Source organism: Physeter macrocephalus, chromosome 21, assembly GCF_002837175.3.
Source record: "Physeter macrocephalus isolate SW-GA chromosome 21, ASM283717v5, whole genome shotgun sequence".
Classification (NCBI taxonomy): domain Eukaryota; kingdom Metazoa; phylum Chordata; class Mammalia; order Artiodactyla; family Physeteridae; genus Physeter; species Physeter macrocephalus.
Window position 1 is genome coordinate 62,326,261 of NC_041234.1, and position 26,302 is coordinate 62,352,562.

At 37.2% G+C, this 26,302-nt stretch overlaps 1 protein-coding gene and 1 pseudogene across 1 annotated transcript in view; both read left to right on the top strand.

The window, feature by feature from the left end:
• DACH2 (dachshund family transcription factor 2) overlaps window positions 1-26,302 on the top strand; it is a 658,986-nt gene that overhangs the window by 364,224 nt on the left and 268,460 nt on the right. The window lies entirely within an intron of this gene.
• Window positions 23,008-25,432, top strand: LOC102978214 (ubiquitin carboxyl-terminal hydrolase 10-like; annotated as a pseudogene).

The following is a 26,302-nucleotide window of genomic DNA, read 5'->3' on the forward strand; positions in this document are numbered from 1 at the left end:
AATTTGCATATATTGAAGAATCCTTGCATCCCTGCGATTAATCCCACTTCATCGTTTTGTATGATACTGTTAATGTGTTGGATTCTGTTTGCTAGTATTTTGTTGAGGGTTTTTGCATCTATGTTCCTCAGTGATATTGGTCTGTAATTTTTTGTGTGTGTCTGTGTGTGGTATCTTTGTCTGTCTTTGGTGTCAGGGAGATTGTGACCTCATAGAATGAGCTTGGGAGTGTTCTTTCCTCTGTAATGTTTTGGAAGAGTTTGAGAAGGATAGCTGTTAGCTCTTCTGTAAATGTTTGATAGAATTTCCTATGAAGACATCTGGTCCTGGACTTTCATTTGTTGGAAGATTTTGAATCACAGTTTCAATTTCATTACTTGTGTTTGGTCTGTTCGTATTTTCTATTTCATCCTGGTTCAGTCATGGAAGGTTGTATCATTCTAAGAATTTGTCCATTTCCTCCAGGTTTTCCAATTTATTGGCATATAGTTGTTTGTAGTAGTCTCTTAGGATCCTTTGTATTTCTGCAGTGTCATTTGTAACTTCTCCTTTTTCATTTCTAATTTTACTGATTTGAGTCCTCTCCCTTTTTATCTTGATGAGTCTGGCTAATGGTTTATCAATTTTGTTTATGTTCTCAAAGAACCAGCTTTTAGTTTCCTTGATCTTTGCTATTGTTTTCTTTATCTCTATTTCATTTATTTCTGCTCTGATCTCTTTATGATTTCTTTCCTTCTACTAACTTTGCATTGTTCTTCTTTCTCTAATTGCTCTAGGTATAAGGTTAGCTTGTTTATTTGAGATTTTTCTTGTTTCTTGAGGTAAGATTGTATTGCTATAAACGTCCCTCTTAGAACTGCTTTTCCTGCATCCCACAAGTTTTGGATTGTCGTGTTTTCATTGTCATTTGTCTCTAGGTATTTTTTGATTTTCTCTTTGATTTTTTCAGTGATCCATTGGTTATTTAGTAACATGTATTTTAGCCTCCATGTGTTTGCGTTTTTGACAGATTTTTCCTGTAATTGATTTCTAATCAAATACCATTCTGGTCAGAAAACGTGCTTGATATGATTTCAATTTTCTTAAGTTTACCGAGGCTTGATTTGTGTTCCAGGTTGTGATCCATCCTGGAGAATCTTCCATGTACACTTGATAAGAAAGTGTATTCTGCTGCTTTAGGATGGAAAATTGTACAAATGTTGATTAAGTCTATGTGGTCTAATATGTCATTTAAGTCTTGTGTTTCCTTATTAATTTTTCTCTGGATGACCTGTCCATTGGTATAAGAGAGGTGTTAAAGTCCCCCAATATTTTTTTGTTACTGTTGATTTTGCCTTTTATGGCTGTTAGCCTTTGCCTTATATATTGATGTGCTCCTTTATTTACAATAGTTATGTGTTTTTCTTGGATTGATCTCTTGATCATTATGCAGTCTCCTTCCTTGTCTCTTGTAACAGTCTTTATTTTAAAGTCTATTTTGTGTGATATGAGTATTGCTACTCCAGCTTTCTTTTGATTTCCATTACCATGGAGTGTCTTTTTCCATACTCTCACATTCAGTCTGTATGTGTCCCTAGGTCTGAAGTGGTTCTCCTGAAGACAGCATATATATGGGTATTGTTTCTGTATCCATTCAGCCAGTCTATGTCTTTTGGTTGGTGCATTTATTCCATTTATATTTAAGGTAATTATTGATATGTATGTTCCTATTGCCATTTTCTTAATTGTTTTGGGTTTGTTCTTGTAGGTCTTTTTTCTGTCCTTCCTCTTTTGTTCTCTTCTCTTTTGTTTCCTGCCTAGAAAAGGTCCCTTAGCAATTGTTTTAAAGCTTATTTGGTGGTGCTGAATTCTCTTAGTTTTACTTGCCTGTAAACCTTTTGATTTCTCCTTTGAATTCGAATGAAAGCTTCGCTTGGTAGAGTAATCTTGGTTGTAATTTTTTCCCTTTCTTCATTTAAAATATACCCTGCCACTCCCTTGTAGCCTGTAGAGTTTCTGCTGAAAAATCAGCTTTATGCAGATTCCCTTGTGTGTTATTTGTTGCTTTTCCCTTGCTGCTTTTAATATTTTTTCTTTGTATCTCACTTTTGTTAGTTTGATTGATATGTGTCTCGGTGTGTTCCTCCTTGGTTTCATCCTGTATGGGACTCTCTGTGCTTCCTGGAGTTGGGTGACTATTTCCTTTCCCATGTTATGGAAGTTTTCCAGTATAATCTCTTCCAATATTTTCTCAGGCCCTTTCTCTCTTCTCTTGGAACCTGATAATTCGAATTTTGGTGCGTTTAATGTTGTCCCAGATATCTCTGTGACTGTCCTCATTTCTTTTCATTCTTCTTTTTTTATTCTGTTTTGCAGCAGAGATTTCCACCATTTTGTCTTCCAGGTCACTTATCCATTCTTCTGCTTCAGTTATTCTCATATTGCTTCCTTCTAGTGTATTTTTCATTTCAGTTCTTGTATTGTTCAACTCTGTTTGTTCTTTAGTTATTCTAGGTCTTTGTTACACTTTTCTTGTATCTTCATGATCCCTATCTCCATTCTTTTTCTGAGGTCTTGGATCATGTTTACTATCATGACTCTGAATTCTTTTTCAGGTAGATTGCCTATCTCCTCTTCATTTAGTTGTTCTTGTAGGTTTTTATCTTGCACCTTCATCTTCAAAATATTTATTTGTCATCTCATTTTGTCAGATTTACTGTGTTTGAGGTCTCCTTTCCACAGGCTACAGGATCGTATTTCCTCTTTCTTCTGGTGTCTGCCCTCTGGTGGGTGAGGTTGGTCCAGAGGCTTGTGCCATTACCCCTTGAAAGGGGTTTGATTGGTGTTGTAGAGACAAGAGCCTGCCTTAGGCATTGAGTTGAGCCTCCCCTTTGCTCTGCAGTTTTCACTGCCCTGTCAGGGGTGGGGTCTGCTCCCTGTTTGTTGGAGTAGAGGCCCCCAGATCTGTTTCTTAGCTGTGATTCTGATATGCAGTGTGAGGTAAGCAGGATTGGAGCACTCCCAGTGGGAGATAAGTCACTGAGTATCCCTCCTCTGGAGCTGTTCATCTGTGAATGTGCTCTGTTGTGTCCCCTTTCGCCTGTTGTGTGGGCTCACAAAGTTCACTGCTGTTTGCATTGCTCTCGGTCCTGCCTTAACTGTGGGTATGCTGGCAATTAGACCTGGTGACTTTCAGGCATTGTTTCACAAGGCCACTAGCACAGATCCACTGAGGTCAGGTCCCAGGACTGCAGTAGTTGTGCACCTGGACCCAGTGTCAGAGCTATGGAGGAAGCCCAGGTACTGGTCTTGTGCAACCCCTGTGGGTCTGTGCCCACAAAGCTCACAGCTGCTAAGCCAGACCCATCTGAGCTGCTGAAGCACTTGTTATCATTTTGGATGTCTTGCAGGCACTGAATTTAGGAAGCTGTCAACAGAGGTGTGACTCTGCAGTTTGTGCAGCCGCGAGCAAAGATTTCAGCTCTTCTTTCTTAGTCACACAGCTCAAGGGGCTCAGCTGTGGTTTCAGCACCTCTTCTGGGCATATTTCCTTGTGGAGGTAGCTATCTGTGCCCTGCCAAGACAGCACGTGCAGGTCCCAGCACCCACTGGTGGATTTTCTAGTGGGGATGGTATCCATGAACTTCTGGGACAGCAGTTCAGGTTCTGGGACCCACTGATGGATTTCCTAGTCATGGAAGCTCTCTGCACTCTCCCTGGACAGCGTGGGCAAGTCCTGGAGCCCACTGGCGGGATTCCTAGAGGCAGGAGCTTTCCACGCCCTTCCTGGTCAGTGGAGGAGGATCCTGTGGCCTGCTGGCAGAATTGCTAGTGGCTGGAGCTGTGTGCACCCTTCTGTGACAGCAGGGATGGGTCCTGTGGCCCGCTGGTGGAATTCCTAGTTGGAGAAGCTCTCTGTGCCCTCCTGGGACATCAGGGCAGGTCCTGGCACCCACTGGCAGATTTCCTAGTAGCAAGAGCTATCTGCACACTCCCAGTACAGCAGGTCAGGTCCTGGCACCCACTGACGGATTTCCCAGTCACTGAATCTCTCTGTGCCCTCCTGGGATAGCATGGGCAAATCCTGGGGACTGCTAGTGGAAGTCCTAGTGGTCAAAGCTGTCTGTACCATTCTGGGTCACCGGAGACAGGTCCTGGGTCCCACTGGCTGGTTATCTATTTAACTATAGCAGTGTGTACATGTCAATCCCAAACTCCCAGTCTATCCCTCCCCCCCACCACACCCTTCCCCCTGGTCTCCCACCCTTCCCCCCTGTAACCATAAGTTTATTCTCTAAGTCTGTGAGTCTGTTTCTGTTTTGTAAATAAATTAATTTGTATCATTTTTTTCTAGATTCTGCATATAAATGATATTATATGATATTTTTCTTTCTCTTTCTGACTTACTTAGTATGATAATCCCCAGGTCCGTCCATGTTGCTGCAAATGGCATTATTTCATTCTTTGTAATGGCTGAGTAATATTCCATTGTATATATGTACCACATCTTCTTTATCCATTCTTCTGTTTATGGACATTTAGATAGCTTCCATGTCTTGACTATTGTAAACATTGCTGCAATGAACATTGGGGTGCATGTGCATGTATCCTTTCAAGTTAGTGTTTCCATTTTCTTTGGATAAGCCATCCAGGAGTGGAATTGCTGAATCATGTGGTAGTTCTATTTTTGGCTTTTTGAGCAAACTTCATAATGTTTTCCACAGTGGCTGCACCAATTTACATTGCCACTACCAGCCTTCTAGAGCACCCTATTCTCCACATCCTCTCCAACATTTGTTATTTGTGGTCTTTTTCATAATAACCGTTCTGACAGGTGTGAGATGATATCTCATTGTGGTTTTGATTTGCATTTCTCTGATGCTGGCAGAATTGCTAGTGGCTGGAGCTGTGTGCACCCTTCTGTGACAGCAGGGATGGGTCCTGTGGCCCGCTGGTGGAATTCCTAGTTGGAGAAGCTCTCTGTGCCCTCCTGGGACATCAGGGCAGGTCCTGGCACCCACTGGCAGATTTCCTAGTAGCAAGAGCTATCTGCACACTCCCAGTACAGCAGGTCAGGTCCTGGCACCCACTGACGGATTTCCCAGTCACTGAATCTCTCTGTGCCCTCCTGGGATAGCATGGGCAAATCCTGGGGACTGCTAGTGGAAGTCCTAGTGGTCAAAGCTGTCTGTACCATTCTGGGTCACCGGAGACAGGTCCTGGGTCCCACTGGCTGGTTATCTATTTAACTATAGCAGTGTGTACATGTCAATCCCAAACTCCCAGTCTATCCCTCCCCCCCACCACACCCTTCCCCCTGGTCTCCCACCCTTCCCCCCTGTAACCATAAGTTTATTCTCTAAGTCTGTGAGTCTGTTTCTGTTTTGTAAATAAATTAATTTGTATCATTTTTTTCTAGATTCTGCATATAAATGATATTATATGATATTTTTCTTTCTCTTTCTGACTTACTTAGTATGATAATCCCCAGGTCCGTCCATGTTGCTGCAAATGGCATTATTTCATTCTTTGTAATGGCTGAGTAATATTCCATTGTATATATGTACCACATCTTCTTTATCCATTCTTCTGTTTATGGACATTTAGATAGCTTCCATGTCTTGACTATTGTAAACATTGCTGCAATGAACATTGGGGTGCATGTGCATGTATCCTTTCAAGTTAGTGTTTCCATTTTCTTTGGATAAGCCATCCAGGAGTGGAATTGCTGAATCATGTGGTAGTTCTATTTTTGGCTTTTTGAGCAAACTTCATAATGTTTTCCACAGTGGCTGCACCAATTTACATTGCCACTACCAGCCTTCTAGAGCACCCTATTCTCCACATCCTCTCCAACATTTGTTATTTGTGGTCTTTTTCATAATAACCGTTCTGACAGGTGTGAGATGATATCTCATTGTGGTTTTGATTTGCATTTCTCTGATGATTAGTAGTGTTGAGCATCTTTTAATGTACCTGTTGACCATCTATATTTCTTCTCTGGAAAAATATGTATTCAGGTCTTCTGGCCATTTATTAGTTGGATTGTTTGTTTTTTTGATATTGAGTTGCATGAGATGTTTATATATTTTGGAAATAAGCCCATTATCAGTCATGTCATTTGCAAATATTTTTTCCCATTCATAGTTTGGCTTTTTGTTTTGTCAGTGGTTTCCTGTGCTGTGGAAAAAGCTTTTAAATTTAATTAGGTCCCATTTGTTTAGTTTTTCTTTTGTTTCCTTTGCCTTGGGAGACAGGTCCAAAAAAATTATTGGTGTGATTTATGCCACAGAGTGTTCTGCCTATGTTTTCTTCTAGGAACTTTATGTTCCAGTCTTACATTTATGCCTGTAACCCATTTTGAGGTATTTTTTTTTTGGTGCATGGTGTAAGAAAATGTTCCAATTTCATTCTTTTAAATATAGCTGTCTAGTTTCCCCAGTACCACTTGTTGAAGAGACTGTCTTTCCGTATTGTATATTCTTACCTCCTTTGTTATCGACTAATTGACCACAAGTGCATGGGTTTAATTTTGGCTCTTTATTTTGGTCCATTTATCTATGTGTCTGCTTTTGTGCCAGTACCATGCTGTTTTGATAATTGTAGCTTTGTAATATAGTCTGAGCTCAGGGAGAATGATACCCCCAGTTCTGTTCTTCTTTCTCAAGATTGTTTTTGCTATTTGGTGTCTTTTTTTTCCACACAATTTTAGAATTATTTTTTCTGGTTCTGTGATAAATGCCATTGGTATTTTGATAGGGATTGTACTGAATCTGTGGATTGCCTTTGGTAGTATGGTCATTTTAACAATATTAATTCTTCCAATCCATGAACACCATATATATTTCCATCTGTTTGTGTCATTTTAAATTTTGTTCATTAGCGTCTTATAGTTTTCTCATGTCAGGTTTTGCACCACTTCAGTTAGATTTATTCCTAGATATTTTATTCTTTTTGATGCAATTGTAAATGGGATCATTTTCATAATTTATCTGTCTCATAGTTCATTGTTAGTGTATAGAAATGTGACAGATTTCTGTATATTAATTTTTTATCTTACAACTTTTTTGAATTCATTGATGATCTCTAGTAGTATTTTGGTGGTGCCTTTTGGATTTTCTATGTATTATATCATGTCATCTGCAAACAGTGATGATTTTACCTTTTCCTTTCCAATTTGGATTCCTTTTATTTATTTTTCTTGTTTGATTGTTAAGGCTTCCAATACTATGTTGAATAAAAGTTGTGAGAGTGGACATCCTTGTCTTGTTCCTGATCTTAGAGGAAATGCTTTCAGCTTTTCATTGTTAAGATGGTGTTTCCTGTGAACTTACCATATATGGCCTTTATTATGCCAAAGTATGTTGTTTCTATACCTACATTTTTATTATAAATGGATGTTGAATTTTGTCAAAAGCTTTTTCTGAATCTTTTGATGTGACCATATCATTTTTATCCTTCCTTTTGTTAATGTAGTGTATCACATTGATTGATTTGTGGATATTGAACCATTCTTGCATTCCTCCAATAAATCCCACTTGTTCATGTTGTATAATCCTTTTCGTGTATTGTTGAATTTGGTTTGCTAATACTTTTTGTGCAATTTTGCATCTATATTTATCAGTGATATTGGCCTGTAATTTTCTTCTTTTGTGATAAGTTTGGTTTTGGTATCAGGATGTTTCTGGCCTTGTAGAATGAGTTTGGAAGCATTCTTTCCTTTGCAACTTTTTGGAATAGTTTGAGAAGGATAGATGTTAACTCTTCTCAAAGTGTTTGGTAGAATTCACCTGTGAGGCCATCTGGTCCTGGACTTTTTTTCATGGAGAGATTTTTTATTTTCAATTTCATCCTGTTTATTGTTCTGTTCATGTCCTATATTTCTTGGTTCAGTGTTGGGAGATTGTACATTTCTAGGAATTTGTCCATTTCTTCTAGGTTGTCCATTTTATTGGTATATAGTTGTTTATAGTAATCTCTTTTGATCCTTTGTATTTCTGTGGTGTTGGTTGTAACTTCATTTTCATTTCTGATTTTATTGATTTGAGCTCTCTTTTTTCTTAATGAGTCTGGCTAAAGATTTATCAATTCTGTTCATCTTTTCAAATAACCAACTGTTAGTTCCATTAATCTATTCTGGGGTGTTGTTTTTGGTGTCTATTTCATTTATTTCTGCTCTGGTCTTTATGATTTCTTTCCTTCTACAAACTTTAGGCTTTGTTTTTTCTTCCTTTTCTAGTCTTTTAGGTGTAAAGTTAGGTTGTTTGGGTCTTTTCTTCTTTCTTGAGAAGGACTGTATCATTATAAACTTCCCTCTTAAAACTGCTTTTGTTGCATCTCACAGATTTTGGATTGTTGTGTTTTCATTTTCTTTTGTCACCTGGTCCAGGTGGTGCTGGGGCTAGTGCCAGCTCACTGGTAGGCATAGCTTGGCCTGGGGTCATGGGCTGCAGGTCACTGGGGGTCCTGAAGCTGGAGTTTGCTCATTGGTGGTTGGGGCTGAATTCCATGGGCCACTGACTGAGGGGCCCAACGTGTCCCAGAGCTGGTGCTTGACATCTGATTGTCAGGAATGAGGTCAGGGTGGGGGTTCGATGGCTGGTGCCAGTCTGCTGTTGGGTGTGCTGGGTCCTGCCATGGCAGGCTGCATGGCTGTGGTGTTCCTGAGGCTGGTGTCTGTCCATGGGTGTGTTTTCATTGGCTTATTCTTTATTTAAGCAGAAAAGCACTTAGTTTATAACCATTAATTATGATGTTAACTGTAGAATTTTTGTGATGTTCTATATCAAGTTGAGGAAGTTCCCATCTATTTCTACCTTATTGAGAGTTTCTGTCAAGAATATGTGTTAGATTTTGTCAAATGCTTTTTCTGAATATATTTATATAATCACATGACTTTTCTTCTTTATCCTCTTGATGTGAAAATTACATTCACTAATTCTCATATGCTGAGGCAAACTTGCATACCTGTAAGAAATCTCATTTGATCATGGTGTATAACTTTTTATAAATTGTTGGACTCAATTTACTAATATTTTGTTAAGGACATTTGTATCTATGTTTATGAGAGATATTCATCTGTAGTTTTTGTTTCTTTTAATAAAAGAAAATATTTGGTATCAGTGTAATGCTGGCCTCAAAGAATGAGTTAGTAAGTATTCCCTCTGCATCTATTTTCTGTAAGATATTGTAAAGAATTGGCATAGTTTCTTCTTTAAATGTTTGGTTTTATTCACTAGTGTAACAATTGGGCCTTGTGCTTTCTGATTTTGAAGTTTATTAAGTATTGATTAAATTTTTAAAAAGATATGAGCCTATTATCTATTTCTTATTTATTTGTTTATTGAAGTATAGTTGATGTACAAAATTATGTTAGGTTCAGGTGTAAAACATAATGTTTTGACATTTAACTATGTTACAAAATGATGACCATGATAAGTCTAGTAACGATACAAAATTATTCCAATATTACTGACTATATTCCTTATGTTGTATATAACATCCCTGTGACTTATTTATTTTATAATTCCAGTATGTACCTCTTAATCTCCTTCTCCTATTTCATCCAACCCTCCACTTCCCTCCCCTCTGGCAACCACCAGTCTGTTTTCTGTATTTATGAGTCTGTTCCATTTTGTTATATTTGTTCATTTGTTTTGTGTTTTTTAGATTCCACATATAAGTGAAATACAGATTTTGTCTTTTTCTTTCTGACTTATTTCATTTAGCATAATACCCTCTAGATCCACCTGTGTTGTCACAAATGTCAAGATTTCATTCCATTTTATGGCTGAGTAATATTCCATTGAGTAATATACCATATCTTCTTTATCCATTCATCTATTGATTATGTTGCTAATCATAGGTTGCCTTCCATATCTTGGCTTAGGTTGCTTCCATATCTTGGCTCTTGTAAATAATGCTGCAATTAACATAATGGTACATGTATTTTTTTCAATTAAGTGTTTTTGTTTTCTTTGGGTAAATACCCAGAAGTGGTATTGCTGTCTTGTGGGAAGTCCTATTTTTAATTTTTTGAAGAATGTCCATACTGTTTTCCATAGTGGCTGCATGAACTTACATTCCCACTGATAGTTCACGAAGGTTCCCTTTTCTATACATCCTTGCCAACTTATTATTTGTTGTATTTTTGACAATAGCTATTCTGACAGGTGTGAAGTGATAGCTCATGGTTTTGATTTGTGTTTCTTTGATGGTTAGTGATGTTGAGCATCTTTTCATGTGACTGTTGGCCATTCGTATGTCTTCTTCAGAGAAATGTCTATTTGGGTCCTTTGCCCATTTTAAAATCCTATTTTAATGGGGTTTTTTTGATATTTAGTTGTGTTTTCTATATATTTTTGTTATTAACTCCATATCAGATATATCATTGGCAAATAACTTCTCCCATTCAGTAGATTGTCTTTTCATTTTTTTGATGGTTATCTTTGCTGTGGAAAACCTTTTAAGTTTGATGTAGTCCCGTTTGTTTATTTTCACTTTTTTTGCTTTCAGTAATTTCTGTCTTTCTAGGAATTTTTCCGTTTCACTTATGTTATCAAATTTGCAAACATAGTAATTTTCAATATTTCTTTTTTTTTTTCCCCACGGTACGCGGGCCTCTCACTGTTGTGGCCTCTCCCGCTGCAGAGCACAGGCTCTGGATGTGCAGGTCCCGGAAGCGCAGGCTCAGAGGCCATGGCTCACGGACCCAGCCGCTCCGTGGCATGTGGGATCTTGCCAGACCGGGGCACGAACCTGTGTCCCCTGCATCGGCAGGCAGATTCTCAACCACTGTGTCACCAGGGAAGCCCTCAATATTTCTTTATTAGTTTTTAATGTTTATAGGATCAGCAATAATGGCCCCTCTTTCATTTATGATATTAGTAATTTAATTCTCTCATTTTTTTGCTTAGTTAGGCAGGTTAGAAGTTTTATAAATTTAATAAACCTTTTCCAATAATTGGTTTTTGGTTTCACTGATTTTCTGTTTTCAATTTCACTGATTTTTGCTGTAATTTTATTATTAATTTTCTTCTGCTTTCTTTGGATTTAATTTGATTTTCCTTTTTTTAGTTTCCTAAGATGAAAGCTTGAATAATTCATTTTATGTCTTTCTCTTTTGTAATATACTAATGCAATTTCATGGATTTCCCTCCAAGTCCTGCAGTCATCACACTCCACAGATTTTGATAAATTGTATTTTCATTTTCATTCAGTTCAAAATACTTTAAATTTATCTTGAAATTCTTTCTGATCCACGTGTTACATAAAAGTATGCTATTTAATGTCTATATGTGGCTGCTTTCCAAGTATCTTTCTATTATTAATTTCTAGTTTATTTTCATTGCGATCTGAGAGCATACTTTGTATGATTTTTAGTCCTTTAAATTTGTAACAGCATGTTTTATGGACCGAAATGTGGTCAGTCTTGGAGAATGTTCAAAGTAGTTTGAGAAGAACATGTATTCTTCTGTTGTTGGATGAAGAATTTGTAAATGTAAACTAGATCTAGATGATTGATGGTGCTATTCAGTTCAACTCTGTCCTTACTGATTTTCTGCCTGCTGGATCTGTCAATTACTGATAGATGGGTGTTGAAGTCTCCAACTATAAGCGTGGATTATTTTTTTTCTACTTGAAGTTCTATTAGCTTTTGCCTCATGTATGTTGATGCTTTATTGTTAGGCACATTCACCTTAAGAATTAAGACTTTCTTGGAGAATTGACCCCTTTATCATCATGCAGCGCCTTCTTTATTCCTAAGAATTTTCCTTGCTCTGAAGTCTGTTTTGTCTGAAATTAAGAAAACAACTTCGGCTTTCTTTTGATTGGTATTAGCATGATATGTCTTTTTCCATCCCTTTATTTTAAATCTATCTGTGTCTTTATATTTAAAGTTGGTTTCTTATGAATAACATATAATTAGGTGTTTTTAATACACTCTGATAGTCTCTGCCTTTTAATTGGGGTATTTAGACCATTGACATTTAAAGTGATTATTGATATAGTTGGATTAATACCTATTGTATTTGTAGCTTTTTTCTTTTTTTTGTAGCTTTTTTCTATTCATTGTCCTTGTTTTTTGTGTCTGCTTTTGATTCCTACTCTTTTTCTGCCTCTGATTTTAACTGAGCATTGTACATGAATCCATTTTATCTTCTTTTTTAGCATTCCAATTATATTCTTATTTTGCTATTTTTTGTGGTTGCCCTAGAGTTTGCAATATACATTTATGACTAATCCAAGTCCATTCTCAAATAATACTACATCCAAAATTTTACAGTTAGTGCAATTACCTTATAACAGAATATTCCCAATTCCTCTCTTCTCTCCCTTACAATATTGCCCTCATTCATTTTTGCCTATCCTTATATTATAAGTTGCCAAGTGCATCATTGGTATTACTATTTTGAACATACTGCTAACTGCTAAATCAATTAAAAATGAAGAAAATAAAATATTTCATTTTACCTTCATTTATTCCTTGTCTAATGCTCTTCCTTTCTTTATATAGTTCCAGATTTTAGATATATATCATTTTCCTTCTTTCTGAAGAGCTTCTTTTAACATTTTTTGCATGGCTAGTCTACTAGTAAAAAATCCCCTCCATTTTTGTTTGTCTAACAAATCTTTATTTCTCCTTTACTTTTGAAGGATAATGCCACGGAGTAAAGAATTGTTGGTTGGTGTTTTCCTTTTCTTTCAACACTTTAAAAATTACACTTCACTGTCTTCTTGCTTGCTGGTTTTTGGAGAAAAAAATCCTATATAACTCTTGTCCTTGCTCCTCTATAAGTATGGTTTTATCCACCTACTTCTTTAATTTATGATTTTCTCTGTTTTTGATTTTCTCTAGTTTGAATATGATATGCCTAGTTATAGTTATACATACAGTTGACCCTTGAACAACATGGGGGTTATGGGTATGACTCCCCACACACAGTTGAAAATATGGATAAAACTTTATAGTCAGCTTTCTGTATCCCTGTTTCTGAATCCATGGATTCAACCAACAAGAGATCATGTAGTACTGCAGTATTTATTGAAAAAAGTCCACATACAAGTGTACCTGTGCAGTTCAAACCCATGTTCTTCAAGGGTCAACTCTGTGTGTGTGTGTGTGTGTGTATGTGTGTGTGTGTGTGTATGTATATATATATATATATATATATATACATACACACATACATATATATATAGTGCTTCTTGTTTTCTGAGCTCCCTGGATCTATAATTTGGTGTCTACAATAATAATTTCATTATTACTTCAAATATTTCTTCTCTCTCTGTCTTTTTTCTTCTCTTTCTGATATTTCCATGAAACATATGTTACAACGTTTGTAGTTTTCCCACAGTTCTTTGATATTTTGTTCCATCTTCTTCATTCTTTTTTCTCTTTGATTTTAGGTTTTCAAAGTCCATATTGACCATTATTCATGCTCACTTATCCTTTCTTTCTTTGTTTCCAGTCTATAGATGATCGTATCAAAGGTATTCATCATTTTGTTACAGTTTTTAAAAACTTTCTAGCATTTCATTTCGCATATTTCTTGAGTTTCCATCTCTTTGCCTACATCAATTCACCTTTAATTGCATGTTGTCTACTTTGTCTATTAGTATCCTTAGCATATGAATCATGGTTATTTTTAATTCTCAGTCTGATAATTGTTAAATCTCTGCCATATCTGAGTCTGGTTCTGATGTTTGCTCTGTCTGTTTAAACTGTTTTTTGTTTGTTTGTTTTTGTTTTGTCTTTTATTGTGTCTTGTGATGTTTTGTTGCAAGCTGGACAAGATGTACTGGATAAAGGAATTTAGATAAATAGGCCTTTTAGTGTGAGGTTTTATTTTTATCTGGATGGTTGCTAGCCTGTGTTTAATGTTTGCTATCTCTGTAGGTGTAAGAAGCTAAAATTGTCTCTATTTTCCTTGTTTTTGTCTCCTGTGGACCTTGGGTTTCCCTAGAGCCTACATCTTAAATATTGTCTAGACATGGAGACTTTTCAGAGGTATCTGGAGTTAGGTTTTTCCCTTCTCCGGGTCAGTTAGTTTCCAGTAAAACTCCAGTCAGTTGGGCTCTGGTAATATAGTCTCCCTGAGGTCATTTTTTATTAGAAGAACAGAATGCTCTGGGTATATTTAAAAATGGCTACATTCCCCCTCTTCCTGCCAAAAGTACTAGGCGATTTTTCTCTGATCTTCACTATGAGGAACTGGTAGGTCTCCTGGAGGTAAAACACCTAAAAGTGTGGGGGACCCTCTAAGACTGGCCCTCCCTGACATTTTTAACTCTCAAGCTTGTCTACTTTGAGCCTTTGGCAATTTGTCAATTACAGTTTAAGTTTTCTACCTTGGTATTGGCTCTAATAGTAAAATTCTTTTTCTAGGCCTCTGTTCTAGTAAGCTGTAAGTCTGTATATTCAACATCTTTCATTATGGTTTTAACTTGCATTCCCCTGATGGATACTTATACTAAACATGTTTTCATGTGTTTATTGGCTATTTGTATATAATTCATTAGAGAAGGGTTGATTCAGATCCTTTGTCCATATGTTTTTTTTTTAAGAAGATGTTGGGGGTAGGAGTTTATTAATTAATTTATTTATTTTTGCCATGTTGGGTCTTCATTTCTGTGCAAGGGCTTTTTCTAGTTGTGGCAAGCGGGGGCCACTCTTCATCGTGGTGTGCAGGCCTCTCACTATCGCAGCCTCTCTTGCTGCGGAGCACAGGCTCCAGATGTGCAGGCTCAGTAGTTGTGGCTCACGGGCCTAGTTGCTCTGCGGCATGTGGGATCTTCCCAGACCAGGGCTCAAACCCGTGTCCCCTGCATTAGCAGGCAGATTCTCAACCACTGAGCCACCAGGGAAGCCCTTGCCCATTTTTTAATTGGGCTATTTGCCTTTTAATTAATGAGTTGTGTTTTAGTTTTCAGAGTATTCATTTTTCACTTCTTTTGTTAAATTTATTCCTAAATATTGTATTTCTTTTGATATTATTGTAAATTAATAGTCATTTCAATTTCATTGTGTTATCTTTAGGTGTTTATAGAAATACAATTATTTTATATAATGACTTTGTATTCTGCAACCTTGTTAATCTACTTTATTAATTCAATAGCTTTTAAAATTGAATTTCTTAAGATTTTCTATATACAATATCATGTGATACACAAGTAGAGATAGTTTTATGTCTTCCTTTCCAATCTCATAGCTTTTTATTTTATTTACTTCACTAATTCCTATAGCTTGAACCTCCAGTACACTTTTCAACAGAGGTGGCAATAGCAGGCATCCTTTTCTTTTTCATGATCTTAGGGGCAAAGCATTAACTATGATGTTCTGTGAGATTTTGTATATGCCCTTTATCAAGTTAAGTTCCCTTTATTCCCAGTTGTGGAGTATTTTTTTTTTTTTACTAAGAAAGAGTGTTGTATTTGGTCAGATTTTTTGGATTCTATTGATACGATAATATGGTTTGGACCCTTTATTCTATTAATATGGTATATTACATTAATCGATTTTCTATATTAAGACATTCTTGAATTCCTCAGATAAATCTCAATTGGTCTTGGTGTATACTGCTTTTTATATGTTGCTGAATTTGGTTTGCTAGTATTTCACTGAGGATTTTTTCATCTAGATTCATAGGATAAATTGTTTTATAGTTTTCTTTTCTTGTGATATCTTTGATTTTGGCATTCGATTTACTTAAATCAGGATAAAACTTTCCTCAGATGAAGAGCTGGGAATTGTTCCCTCCTCTTCTATTTCTGTAAAGTGTTTGTGAAGGATTGTGTTAATTCTTTTTTAAAAGCTTGGTAGAATTCTCCATGGATGCTATTGGGTTTAGGGCTTTTCTTTGTGGTAAGTTTATTTCATTTCTTTTCTTGTGATAGATCTATTCACACTTTCTATTTCTTCTTGAGTCAATTTTGATAGTTTGTTTCTGTTTCTAGGATTTTGTCCATTCCACCAGGCTTATAATCTTTTTTTATTTCTGTAAGGTCTTTAGTAATGTCTTCTTTTTTATTTCTGATTTAAGTCAATTGAATCATCTCTCTCTTTTTGTCTGTCTATCTAACAGTTTGTCAATTTTGTTGATCTTTCAAAGAAACAACTTCTGGTTTCCTTGATTTTATTTATTGATTTCTATTCTCTATTTCACTTATTTCCCCTATAAACTTTACCATTTTTTTTCTTCTACTTGCTTTGGGTTGAGTTTTCTCTTCTTTTATTTCTGTTTTCATAAGGCAGAAGGTTAGGTTGTTGTTTTGAGATTTTTTGTGTAGAAAAGTACACATAACATAAAGTTTAGAAGGAGGAACTATCCATGTTCCCTTTTATTCTCTACCTCAAAGATTCAACTTTTCTATTTTTATTTGAATTTGTTATTTATATATATCTACTGCTAAGTACAAGTTAAGATTACAAAAAACAACACACTTACCGTAATACCATAAACACAGAAGTAGAAAATTAGTGTATGAAGGCGAGAAAAAGCCTACTAAAAACTTGGGTTAATACCATTGCAGTGTTTATGCTCAATCATGGGATCTAGCCATTCTTTTCTAATTTGGTGAATTTGTGGATGTAGGGCTGGGTCTACACTGGGTTAACAAAATGAACATTTTAGTTAAAGCTTTTGAGGGATCCAAGTAAATGAAAATAATTTTTTAAAGGCAAAAATATTTTACCATTTAAACCATTATAAAGTGTACAATTCAGGAACATTATGTACAGCCACAGCATTGTACAATCACTATGTTGCTCCAGAATTTTTTCATCATCCCAAAGTGATACCTTACCCATTAAACAGTCACTTTTCATACTCCCTCTCCCAGCCCCTGGCAGCCACTATTCTGCTTTCTTTCTCTGTGGATTTGCCTGTACTGGATATTTTATGTGAAAAGAATCATACAATATGTGGCTGTTTGCATCTGGCTTCTTTCACTAGCATAATATTTTCAAGGTTCATCTATGGTGTAGCATGTATTAATATTTATTATTTTCTATGTCTATTATTTTCTATTTTTTATTTTTATAGATATACCACATTTTGTTTATCCATTTATCAGCTGATGGACATTTGGGTTATTTCCATCTTTTCACTACTGTGTATAGTGCTGCTATGAACGTTAGTGTACAGGTTTTTGCTTTAAGACCTGTTTTCAATTATGGTATAGACCTAGGAGTGGAATTTCTCACTCAGATGGTAATTCTATGTTTAACTTTTCCAGGAACCACCAAACTGTTTTCCACAGTGATTGCACCATCTTACAATCCTACCAGCAATGTATATGTGTTCTAATTCCTCCACATCCTCCCCAATACTTACTTTTTTTTTTTTCCATATGGTCATCTTCATGGGTGTGTAGTGGTATCTCTTTGTGGTTTTGAGTTGCATTTCACTAATGACTAATGACATTGAGTAACTTTTCATGTCCTATTTGGCTGTTAGTATATCTTCTTTGGAGAAATGTCTACTCATCTCCTTTGCCCATTATTTAATTGCTTGTCTGTTTTTTGGTTGTAAGAATATTTACATATTCTGGATACTAGAATCATATCAGATATGATTTGTAAATATTTTTTCCTGTTCAGTGGTTTGTCTTTTCACTGTTTTGATAGTGTTTGATGCACAAAAATGTTTAACTTAATAAGTTCCAATTTACATAGTTTTTCCTTTTGTTCCTTGTGCTTTCAGTGTCATATCTATGAAACTGTTGCCAAATCCAAGATCATAAAGGTTTACCTTTATAATTTATTCTAAAAGTTTTATAGTTAGCTCCTGTTGTACTAGCATCATTTGTTGAACAGACTATTCTTTCCCCACTGAATGGTCTCTTCACCCTTGTGATCATAGATGTGTGGGTTATTTCTGGATTCTTAATTCTATTCCATTGATCTAGATATTTATCCTTAAGGAAGTGCCACACTGTCTTGATTACTACAATGCTGTAGTAAGTTTTGAAATTGGTAAGTTTGAGTTCTTCAACTTTGTTATTGTTTTTTTCTATTTGGAGCCCTTTGCAATTCCATATGAATTTTAGGATTGTATTTTCCATTTCTGCAGAAAAAAAAAAGAGCTGTTGGCATATTTATAGGGGTTGCATTGAATCTATAGACTGCTTTGGGGTGTATTGCCATCTTAATATTAAGTCTTCTAATCCATGAACATGGGGTGTATTTCCATCTTCATATTTAATATAGTCATTTACATCTACAAATTTCCCTTTAAGCACTTTTTTAGCTACATTCAATAAGTTTTCCTATGTTGTGTCTTCATTTCATTCATCTCAAACTACTTTCTAATTTTCCTTGTGATCTTGTGTTTCAACCATTGGTAATTTAGGAGCATGTTTTTTAGTTACCTCATATTTGTGAATTCCCCAGACTTCTTCATTTTATTTATTTATTTATTTTTAAAATTTCTTTCTTTCTTTTTCTTTCTTTCTTTCTTTCTTTCTTTCTTTCTTTCTTTCTTTCTTTCTTTCTTTCTTTCTTTCTTTCTTTCTTTCTTTCTTTCTTTCTTTCTTTCTTTCTTTCTTTCTTTCTTTCTTTCTTTCTTTCTTTCTTTCTTTCTTTCTTTCTTTCTTTCTTTCTTTCTTTCTTTCTTTCTTTCTTTCTTTCTTTCTTTCTTTCTTTCTTTCTTTCTTTCTTTCTTTCTTTCTTTCTTTCTTTCTTTCTTTCTTTCTTTCTTTCTTTCTTTCTTTCTTTCTTTCTTTCTTTCTTTCTTTCTTTCTTTCTTTCTTTCTTTCTTTCTTTCTTTCTTTCTTTCTTTCTTTCTTTCTTTCTTTCTTTCTTTCTTTCTTTCTTTCTTTCTTTCTTTCTTTCTTTCTTTCTTTCTTTCTTTCTTTCTTTCTTTCTTTCTTTCATTTTTGGCTGTGTTGGGTTTTCATTGCTGGGCACAGGCTTTCCCTAGCTGCAGCAAATGGGGGCTACTCTATGTTGCGGTACATGGGCTTCTCACTGTGGTGGCTTCTCTTGTTGCGGAGCATGAGCTCTAGGTGCATGGGCTTCAGTAGTTGTGGCACGTGGGCTCAGTAGTTGTGACACATGGGCTTAGTTGCTCCGTGGCATGTGGGATCTTCCCGGACCAGGGCTCAAACCCATGTCCCCTGCATTGGCAGGCAGATTCTTAACTACTGCACCACCAGGGAAGTCCCCTTCATTTTATTAATTTCTAATTATTTATACTGTGTTCAGAAAATAAAACTTGCATGTTTTCAATTCTTTTAAATTTACTGATGTTTGTTTTACGCCTAGCATATGGTCTATCCTGGAGAATGTTCTATGTACTTGAGGAGAATGTTTTCTGCCTGTTTTGGGTGTCATATTCTACAGATGTCATTTAGGTCTACTTGCTTTGTAGTATTGTTCAAATCTTGTATTTCCTTGTTGACCTACTACCTAGTTGTTCTATCTGTTATTGTAAGTAGATTACTGAAGTCTCCAACTATGATCTGAATTATCTATTTTTACAATTATTATTTCAGGCTTTGCACTATGCATTTTGGAGCTCTGTTTGTAGGTGCACATATATCTATAATCATTATATCTTTGTGATTTATTGACCATTATTATTATAAAATGTCCCTCTCTATTACGAGTAACATTTTTAAAAATGTCTATTTTATCACTGCTCAGAGGGCACAGCCTTTAGCATAAATACAGTCACTGTGGGATGACAAGGTTTTATCATGGTTCTCTTTGACTGTCACTTTCTCTGATATCTCTGTCAAGCTGTTTGCCTCTGTTGATATCTCACCCAGCCCTTAGCCCTGAGTCATAACCAGCTGATTTTTCTCTTATTTTTTGACAATGCATTGGGGGTATAAATACTACATATAGTCTGCACAATTATATTCTGGCCACTTTGTAGGGGTTGATTTTATAAGCTATTCTTTGAGGTTTGTTCTGACCCCAGGAGGGATCTTCTTAATTGTTTCTTTCCCTGGTTTTCTCTGGTCAGCTAGCTGGCCTGTGGTTTAACTGGTTATTCTCATGGAGTTATTAGCCTCCTCTTTATTGCTTACATCTAAAATATCCATTATATTCAACAACACCATGAAGTTTGAAATTTCCAAAACTCTTCCAAATAAAGTCAGTTCCCTTGGGAAGAGCTTCTTAGTTTTCTGTTATTATGACCCACCTCTGTCTCTCCAGTAAACAATTGTGCACCATTTCTCTGGATTTGGGGACAGGGAGGTGGCTCACTTTTCTCAGAATGACACCCCTGCTTCACATAGCAGTAACTTCTGCTCTTCTTGGCTTGCCTTTCCCAAGATAGAACCTTCATCCTTTGAATGAGCTGGGACAAAAGTGATCTGGGCTGCACTGTTTCTGTTCTGCTGCACCTTGTTAGAGCTTCTGCCTTGTAAATTGTGGCTAGGTGGAGGAAGAGAGACCTAGAACACTCAGAATGTAATAGAGCTTTTGCAACATGGAACTGAGGAGGATGAGAAATGTTTTTCCATCTTCAGAGATATCATAGCCCTTAATTGGGATCTGGGGGAAGAGACGACCCTGTGTTTTTGGTCACACCTGCTCATAGTGGAGCTCCTGTCCTGCTGAATTGAAGCAGAGAGGAGGGAGAGAGGGTTTCCTGGCTCAAGTGTCACTGACTCTTGCTGTTCTTATTGGGATTTTGTATATTTTTGGGGGGATAAATGTTTCTTCTTTTGCTGTATTTAATTGGGACTATTTCTACAGACTTAAAATTTTTGGTTTCAAATAATTCTTACCAATTATCTTTTCCCCCTGGGAGCAGTGCTGCAGAGCTCCGAACATCACTGTTCTAGAATTCATCTCTTATTGATTATTTCTTCCATGCAAGCTCAGTCTTTCCTGGTTCTTGTGTATCTAATAACTATGGATTTTATTCTATATAATTTGAATATTATTTTAGATTTTAGGACTTGTTTAAAGCCTGCAGAATGTTGCCTGTGCAGAATGTTGATATTTTGTTTTATCAAGGAAATGACCTTTTTATGTTCAGGCCACAACTTCTCATCCACACTGTGTGTGTTGTGCTTTCAATGTAATTGTTAAAAGTCTGTGCAGTGATTTTCAAATCTATCATTTGTGTGCATTACCTAGGACATTCTGGTGCTTGGCAGTGGTTTCATTTAGTTTATTTCTCAAAGTCTTTGGTATGCAGAATAAGATCAGATCCCCATGCACGCACAGTTCAGAATTGATACCAGGATTTCATAAATTATTTTATAGGCTCAGTGTCTTGTGTGCCTCCCTCTTCTTGATTTCTCCTGTGATTTCAAGTTCTTTGGGTCTCCTCTTTTCAGACCTTTGGACAGATATTTGAGACTTAGTTACTTCACTATATTGTGCACTTCCATTCCTGTGCCTGTGTTCATTTTCAAATGGTGGGGAGTCAGAAATAAAAAAAAAAAAATCAGTGGGCTTGGCCCCACTTTCTTGGTACCAGATCTCCTCTGATCAGAAGGGGAACTTCCTGTACTCTTGTTTCCACACTACAGATTGAGAGCTAGGACATAAGGGATTGAAGAAAGGAAAACAAAGCAACAAAAAACAAAAGCAAAAAAATCAAGGATTTCCATGATCTCTGAATGGTAGGAGTTCCCTTTCCTGCTCCTTAAGCCAGAAGCAGAGGGCTTCTCCTATTTCCCTCTCTGTCTGCACCAGTGCCCATTTATATGTTTCAGGCTATGTTGAGGTCAAGCTAGAAGATACTGGAGGGGAAATTGTGCAAACCTACTACCAGATCAGTAGTACTTTGAATTCTGATGTTCTTACTCTATCCTCCTGCTAATAGACTATTCAGAATTCTCAAAGAGCTACATCATGATTTCTGTCTAGGTATCATTGTGTTGTGTGAGAGAGAAAGGGTAGTATGTGTTTACCTGTTTTACCTAGAAGCACCACCAACTTTGTTACAGCATGTATTTTGGCCTTTCCCTGTATGGTACACCACTTCTGTGCCACTAATCACACAGGTAAATTATGCTATATGATTTTAGTAGTCCTTGCTGTACATGTAACAAAGGCCCTGAGTTTTGATGAACTTTGATTTGGATTACCCATCAATTTACTGATTTCCCCTTACAGTCCTAAGGGAAAGAGGAAATTCATACTACTATGGAGTGCAATTAAACTCACAGCCTTTCCTTCACAATTTAAGACCTTGAAATTTATTTCACTTGCTTCTAGTAATGTTAGCAAACTCTTAAGTTTGTAACTCAAATGTTTATTTTAGTGAATATTTTTATTTAACTTGACACCATTATTACTGCATTAGAGTAAAGCAAAAAATGTGTTATTACTGTTTATCTTCTATTACAGGTTTTTAATGTAATAAAGATCTGTAATGTGACTTTAATATTGTTTCAATTTTAATGTCATAGAAAAATACTCTGAAGATGAAATAGTTCTTACTTACTTTTCACTGTAATGAATAGTATGTCAAGGGACAGCATACATCTTTTCCTTCTGTTCAGATAGAGGACAATATGTAGTCATCTGTGAATAGATACAGTTGGAAATTATGATTGAGGCCAATAGAAACCCAGGCATACAGACTTCCTTTCCTAATTAAAATAAAAATCCTTACTAAAAAAAGTAAGAGCAGACAGTAAACTGTCCAGTTTCCATGATTTCTCATTGAAGATCTTCATTATAGATTTGTTATTTTTACTGCAATATACAATGCAGATTCCTTTCATTATTGAAAAAAGGGAAATGTTAACATCTAGAGACTCAGTGCTTATTTCTAAATGAATGGGTGGAATAAAATGTACCTTAGTTCTTTTGTGTCTATAAAATTATAGAACTCTACTCTCTTGTGAACATCCTTGATTTCCACTTGTCTTGCTTTAATATTTTTCCATCCTCTTCCTCCTCTTCATTTATTCCATAAACACTTATTGCATGCAAATGTTTCTTTTGTTCTATAACAATTTAGTGAGAATATATACAAATCAAAATTTGATTTAGAAGGGAAGCAGCGTGAGGAGTCAGTCGAGCACCGAGGCTCATTGAAACAGGCTGCCATGGCCCTCCACAACACACAGTATATTTTTGGAGATTTTAGCCCTGATGAATTCCATCAGTTCTTTGTGACTCCTTGCTCTTTGGTTGAGCATCGTCTATGTGGTGGAGCAGTTCTGCCTGGTGCACAAGCTGCTGATGAACTACCTAATGGAGAAGACTATTAGCGAATTGAATTTGGTGTTAATGAAGTAACTGAACCCACTGACACTTTGCTGAGAACTCCCAGCTACATACAATATTTCAAGCACATTGAATCCTTAGGCTCCTAAATTTATCCTTATTGCACAGCTTCCCAAAAGATCCCTGATGACATAGATACAGAAGTGAACTGTAGCTCCACCAACTACCAGTACCCAGGCTCTTCCCTTGCTCTGGATGGCAGCACTAACGTGGAGGTGGAAGTTTTAGAAAATGATGGCATCTTGGGTGGTCTTGGACAAAGGGAGCATAAAAAGAAAACAAAAACAAAAAAAGTCCACCTGGGTAGAGTTACTTGAAAGATGGCAGCGAGTATAGTACTTCCACAGAAGCCCTGGTCAATGGCCATGTCAATCCCAGAGTCCAGAACAATGTAGGTACAGAGGATGCAAAGTTGATGGGTGATGTGCCCCTGTCGGGGACACCCAGAACTTGTGGCAGCCCCCAGGATGCCACAGACTTTGGCAGTGATGCTGTGCCTAGTGGTTCTTTCCCAGAGCCTTCATCAGCGGGGCCAGGACTGCAGGGGCGGCCTGAGGGCTGCCTGCCGTGGGGAAGACCTTGAACAATCTTGCCACCCTGCAGAGGTTGCCAGGGACACCCTTTTGAGGACAGCTGTGGCTCAGCCTTAGGCTGGGGCTGATACTACTGAGAACCTTGGAGGTGCCAACAGACAAATACTTGAATCCTTGGTTGAGGGCACAGCTGCCAACAGGGTGGAGTTGCACACTGTGCAAGCTCGGACACGGACTCTGTGAAAGCTAAGAGCACCTCCCCTCCTGCAGATGCCCGGACCTCTGTGGTAGGCCCTGCTCCCACCAGTTGGTCTGCAAAGTCGTGGGCCAGTCTTTTTCAGGATTCTAAGTCCTCTTCCTCCTACCCCCTCCCCTCCCCTCTCCCTACTCGTCTGTGGTTTCCATGGAAACTAAGTATTCCCCTCCCACCACTTCTACCCTGGTCTCTGAAAAGCAGGTTGAAGTCAAGAAAGGGCTGGTTCCAGTTTCAGAGGATCCTGTAGCCATAAAGACTGCAGAGTTACTGGAGAACGTAACCTTGATTCCTAAACCAGTGTCATTGCAACCCTGCAGGTTGATCAATAAAGGAAACTGGGGCTACATTAATGCTACACTACAGACATTGGTTGCTTGCCCTCTGATGTACCACCTGATGAAGTTCATTCCTCTGTATTCAAAAGTGCAGAGGCCTTGTATATCCGCACGCATGATAAATAGCTTTGTTCGGCTAAAGAATAAGTTTACTAATATGCCAGTGCCTCCAAAACCCAGACAATCTCTTGGGGATCATGAAGGATAACCGCCCTGGAGCTGCCTTTGATCCAACGTATACTTATAGACTCCTGACAGTTATCAAGTCGAGCCTTTCTGAAAAGGGTCACCAAAAAGATGCTGAGGAGTACTTAGGCTTCATTCTAAATGGACTTTATGAAGAAATACTGAACCTAAAGAAATTTCTCTCAGCAAATAATGAAAAACTTACTATTTCCAATGGACCCAAAAGCCACTCAGTGAAAAAATACGAGCAGGAAGAACCAGGCAAAGGAAGTGAGGACTAATAGGAGCAAGTTGGCCCCTGAAATAAGACCTTGGTCTTTCACCAGGCAGATTTTGTCCAGACCCCAATCACTGGCATTTTTGGTGAACACATCAGGTCTGTGGTTTACCAGCAGAGTTCAGAAGAGTCTTCCACCCTGCAGCCGTTCTTCACGTTGCAGCTGGATATCCAGTCGGACAAGATACACACTGTCCAGGATGCATTGGAAAGCTTGGTGACAAGAGAATCTGTCCAGGGTTATACCACCAAAATCAAACAAGAGGTTGAGATCAGTTGAAGAGTTACTTGGAAAAACTCCCTCTTTTTCTCGTGTTGCACCTGAAATGGTTTGTTTATGAGAAGACTGGTGGAAGTCAGAAGCTTATAAAAAATACTGGATATCCTGTGGACTTGGAAATTAATAAAGGACTGCCTTCTCCAGGGGTTAAAAAATAAGAATTTTAAATGTCACAGAGCCTATAGGCTATTTGCAGTGGTCTACCACCACAGCAGCAGCAACACTGGTGGCCACTACAACATGGCCAGGTTGGTCTGAACAGCTGGCTGTGCATCAACAAACAGATGGTCAAGGTGATTAACCAATACCAAGTGCTGAAGCCCACTACTGAGCGCACAGCCTACTTCTTGTATTACTGCCACATGGACCTGCTGTAGCTGTCGCTGTCTGTGCCCACCGCTGCTTGTTGAGCACCAAGTCTCACTGACTTCCCTCCTATCTTTAGTGACTCTTTAGAGAGAAACTCTTCCTGTTGCAAAAATGGGCTAGAATGAAAGGAGATGCCTTGGAGTTTGTGCACAACATAGTTTATGTTGACTTCTAATTTCCAAATCAAATCATTTGCTTGAAACAGATTGTCACTTGACTTAAGAAAATACACAATCTGTATATCTTCTTTGGAGAAATGTCTATTTAGGTCTTCCACCCATTTTTGGATTAGGTTGTTTATTTTTTTGATATTGGGCTACATGAGCTGCTTGTATATTTTGGAGATTAATCCTTTGTCAGTTGCTTCTTTCCTCTAAGAGTTTTACAGTGTCTGGCCTTATATTTTAGGTCTTTAATCCATTTTGAGTTCACATATGAAAGGATGCTCAACATCACTAATCATTAGAGAAATGCAAATCAAAACCACAAAGAGGTATCACCTCACAGTGGTCAGAATGGCCATCATTAAAAATCTACAAACAATAAATGCTGGAGAAGGTGTGGAGAAAAGGGAACCCTCTTGCCCTGTTGGTGGGAATATAAATTGATACAGCCACTATGGAGAACAGTATGGAGGTTCCTTAAAAAACTAAAAGTAGAACTACCATATGACCCAGCAATCCCACTACTGGGCATATACCCTGAGAAAACCATAATTCAAAAAGAGACATGTACCACAGTGTTTACTGCAGCACTATTTACAATAACCAGAACATGGAAGCAACCTAAGTGTCCATCAACAGATGAATGGATAAAGAAGATTTGGCACATATATACAATGGGATATTACTCAGCCATAAAAAGGAATGAAATTGAGT